The sequence below is a fragment of the Pinus tabuliformis genome, chromosome 4_1, assembly GCF_031772625.1.
Source record: "Pinus tabuliformis cultivar Carrire ecotype Pingquan chromosome 4_1, CPIR1, whole genome shotgun sequence".
NCBI lineage: Eukaryota > Viridiplantae > Streptophyta > Pinopsida > Pinales > Pinaceae > Pinus > Pinus tabuliformis.
In genome coordinates, this window is record NC_142303.1 from 487,970,490 (window position 1) to 487,975,466 (window position 4,977).

Sequence of the window (4,977 nt, forward strand, 5' to 3'; positions counted from 1 at the left end):
TAATAAATCTGAAAAACTAGATTCATGTCACTTGGCTCCCCACCCACCAATTTACTAGGGATTTCAGATTATTTCAATTCTAATAAGTTCATAATTATTATTTATAACATTCATTTATATATAAATAATTTTTTTTTAGGAAAATGGTCCAACCACATTAATATTTTTAATGTCTCTACTAGTATTACATGATATCTAACTCATTTTATGTTGAATTTAACTTTAATATTTACAATAGAAATATATTATTAACATAAAAGTATCCTAATAAACCAAATAGAACATTTCAATATGCATATTAAATAACTTTTCATAAATTAAAATATAACACTTATATATAGAATAGAACTTATAATATAATATATGATTATAAGACAATATTATAATATAATATAATAAACTAAGCCACATTACCAAATATTTATTTTATAATTACGGCGTAAGGCATTTCCCTCTGAGGCTAACTCCCCTCCCATACCACATGTTAAATTGTGAGTTATTAATTTTGCGGTTAGACGATAGAAATAATTTATGCCATCAGATTGTATAGAAACCATTATTTGTCGGCTACAACTCATTACTAAAAACCCTCACGCATCATGTGAGAAACTTGAAAGCTTGGTTACAGTTGAAGGTTATCCTGTGTGAAGCATATTTAACGTTATCCCGAAGGGTTGTGTGTCTTGTTGAATAGGGCTTGCGGTTTCTCCACTTTCTTCTTCATCCCTCTTATTGTCCACCATGGTTATATTTTTCTCAAAGGTATATCTCTTATGGAATACTATTTTTTCATTGCACTTATTTTGGGTTCTAAGTTCTAACCCCCTCTTGATTACGAAGAGCGAGCTTACTCTGTATCATATTACTTGCTGTTGCATATAAGAGTTGTTTCACAAATAGGTACATGGATCAAATAATCTTCTTCATTTGTTGAATGCCCCAATTGCATGTAAAAGATCTCACCAAAACATTGCAACTCACACACTCCTCCAATTACATGTTTTAGTTTCTCAAAAGTGAAGCGAAAACCACCGTCGAAGCTGAATTTGTAATTCTTATTACATTTTATGAGCTTGATGGTCCTATAGTTGATGCACTCTGGACGAGACTTCCTTCCATGCATACGATTTTCCCTCTTGTTTTACAGGCATAATCTGGAAATGATAGAATATCCGGTATCTCTGCAAGCATGTGGACTGAAGAAACTAAGTGTATGAAATGGTTAGATTCAAGCATTTGGAAGAAAAACCTTAGAAATTGAGAAGCAAGGGTTTGTGGAAAGCCATGGATCTGATAACAAGAGTGAGCGACTGGGTCTCTGAAAATATGATGTTGGTGTTGCTAGAATGCTCTGAATGAGTGCCTTTGGAAACTGAAGATACTGAAAAATCTATACCAGAAAATCCATATAAAGAATATATTCCAATGCTGCCATATGTACGGAAGAGTCTTCATGAGGAGATATTGGAGTTGGTCTTGGCCAGATTGCAATTGAAGAGTATCCTGAGATTGAGAATAGTCTGTCACTAGTGGAACATATTGTCATTGAGCAAGAGGTTTCCAAAAATTCATTTTATGCTCCAAGCCCCGAATTTTGAGAAATGTTTTCTTATTTGATGTCCTTGATGGTGAATGCATAGAAATTTGTTGATAATGGAAGTTGCCAAGAGAGGGCAAACCTATTCCTCTGTTTATGCGAATCTGACATCTAAAAGCAATGGAACGGGAAAGGGGAGCTCCAAATCTGATCAGGAATGTACCAAGGGGATTCCATCAACCCAGGAACAACACGGGTAAAAATTTAAGCCATGGATGCCTTTTATCTCCGATAATTATGTAATAACTATATAGACCAATGCTATTCAATTGGCTTCAGTTCATTTGACAGTTTGTTCTCGCATTTTTATCTAATATATAGATATATTAAATTACTGTGACAACTTTATATTGATTTGGGTTTGTTTTTTTTTGTGATTCTTAGAGCTTCAAAGTTTATAATTGTTAAGGATTCTTTATCATTAGTTTATTGATCTCACCTACAAATTGCCTCCACGTTCTGTTCTTATGGGCTTGTTATTATTATAAGGAAAAACATTATGGCGCAGGTTTTCTACCTTTATCTTTGTCAAAAGGAAATACAGATATATATTCGTTTGGGTTTATTGTTTTCCCTTTTCCTAAAAACACTATTTTTATTATGTTAAAACTAAACCCTTATACTCACTTGTAGTTGGGTCTCGTTAACAATTCATTTCACTACCACTATCGCTTTATGCCCTTAAGGTCTTCTAAGGGTTGAGTACACGAGAAGTTATTGTTTATATATTATAACCCAATTGATTTTTGAATTTTTCCTGCAAAGAGTAACTCTACGAGGCTCTCACAGTGGGATATTAATGAAAATATTTTTTATTGGCAGGATCTGGATATTAACTTAGTATCTGAATTGATTCCATTTCCTACATGAAAATAAACAAATCGGATTGAACCATTCAATTTTTTTGAATGTTGTATTTATGGTGAATATTTTGAAACTTTTTAGAAGGATAATGCTTCTGTTTCTCCTATCTAGTTAATTTCTTGAGGCCCCGTCCTACAAATTCAATAAAAAAATTTAAGGCCACCTTACTTAGGTTGTGACATCTAATAATTAAAATAAAAATTAGTTGCAAAAGTAATAACTCTTAAAGTAGGTTTCAGGCATTCTAATAGCATGAATACATGAGCTAGAGTTGATCAAGTGAGTCCAGCGGGGAGACACTCTAGATATTACCTTAAATGACTCCTTATGGAAACATGTGATTTGTCTAGTCATTTCTCATCTCTTGTGGGTATTTTCGAACATTAAACTGGGAAATAGAAATATTTGGGTAGAATCGTGGTTTTGGAAAACAAGGGTTATTTCATACAACTCTCTACATTATATTTGATTAAATAGAAAATCTACTTACATAATAGTGTAGAAAAATCTTACTTTATAGGAAAATTAAATAGGATCATAGATTAGCTACCTTTGTGTGAACTTTGTAGTATGGTAACTTGGCTAGGCAAAAATATGGCTAGAAAAAAGAGTCAAAAATTTGATATTCTCTTGGAAAGCTTGGCTACTACAATTGAAATCTGTAGAATACAGTCGTGGAAATGGGCCAAAATAATTTCTCAATGAATCATTAACTAGTGAGTTCAACCTGTGAGTCTCGTTAGTGATAATAGTGATCCAAAACCTTTAAATATTCACAAATTGTGTAAATTTTCAATTCCTATGGATCATTTATATGTTTATTTCTTGAAGTAGGAAATAGTCTTTGTAGGTCCCATAATACCTAATTCCTCTAAGAAAGTCCTTGGATATAGTGGGACATTCTTTTACTCTAGTTTGTATTTTCTTGTGTTGTCTAATGACATTTTCCAACGTGTTTTCCCCTCTTTTCCAGAAGTTGAATACAAGGAGTGGTATAAAACCATTCCTGGCTATCCTCAGACAAGTTGTGAGATGGCCCAGTAACCTCGAGTAGGAAAATTATCATCTCTTACTCCCCATAAACAATGAATAAAATCAAGAGAAGTTTCTCTTTTCAATCTCAAGTTGGGAACAAACCTTCTAACCAACTATCCCTTATGTGCTATTTGTTCTTTATGGTTCTGATCCATGTACCTTCTCTATTTCACCACCTATTGTCCTTTTATTTGAAAGTATGCCCATTACCATAAACTCATCCTCACCTCTTGCCATTCCCCCAACCCCATAATCTTGTACAATGTGATTTTGTTTGGGTTAAGTTGTTATAAATTATTCATCACGAGAAGAATTGGTGAATAGACTATTGTGCTAGCCTTAAAGTTTCCCCTGAAACTTAATATAATAGTCAATGGAAAATAATCCTTATCTACTTGAATATTTCATGTATCTCCATTTGCAAAGTGAACATTGATTTCCCAAAGAGTTGGTTAGTATTGAGCTTACTAAATTCTTGAGAGTTGAAGCCTTCAATATAAATAAATAGAGAATGAGAAGTAAAAGGGAATTGTGCAAAACCATGTATCCTAGCCACAGCTAAAATTTGTATCATAATCCCATGTTCCCCTGCCACTAGGCATATAGTATAGGGTCGTGAGATAGCTATCAATGTTGTAATCCATTTTGTGTTTTCATTGTTGTCTCCGACGGTATTGGACTAGTGAGAAATGTTTCAAAACTATTGATAGATGAGAACTTGTTGAAATCGACTTTGTTCACGATGGAGGAATGTTTGGGCAAATGCAAGACATCAAAAAATATACCTTGCCTTATTTTAATGATAATGTGTGTAACTTTGATGATGTAGGATGTTCTTGCTTGGTGTGAAAATTTTTGGCAAAGGTGATGGGAGGAGCATCTCAAGGAATTTTGTTATTTCGCGAACTCCCACATAGGTGGCTAGTCATGCAGAAAAGAATTTTATTTGGTTGAATTTGATGAACAGGGACATAAGAGGCTCTAATATTCATGATATTATTAGTGTGAATGGGAGTGATGTATAATCACCACACAGACCTATAAGTGGTCAAGGAAATCAATCTTCAGGATCTGCGGGGCAATCTTCTAGTCATACTTCTCAGCGAGGGCTTCCTGGTATATATGGAGCTACTGTTCGTCAGCCCGATGTTGGGCCTATGGTTTTCATTACCGTCACTCCTATAATTCTTCCTCCTGCAAACACTCCTTGTGTTATTCCAGTTGCTTACCCTAAGCGACAACCAACTATGCATAGATAATTAGAGGGAAGGATCTGATCACATTGGACTACAAAGATTCATTTGATAATATGTTTGTTGTCATCGTATCAATAGGAAATGATAAATGTCAATTGATCTGATAAATGTTGATCAGTTGCTATACCATTGCTTAATATGCATATTTTTTTGTGTGGTATGAAAGAGATCATTTTAAGAATGGTTTTGATGGGGATACATGTAAGAAAAAACTCAAATCCAACC

The 4,977-nt window shown here is 33.8% G+C and overlaps 1 pseudogene; it reads left to right on the forward strand.

The window, feature by feature from the left end:
• Positions 1-1,653: 1,653 nt before the first annotated feature.
• LOC149176637 (transcription factor MYBS1 pseudogene) lies at positions 1,654-4,755 on the forward strand (annotated as a pseudogene).
• Positions 4,756-4,977: the final 222 nt, after the last annotated feature.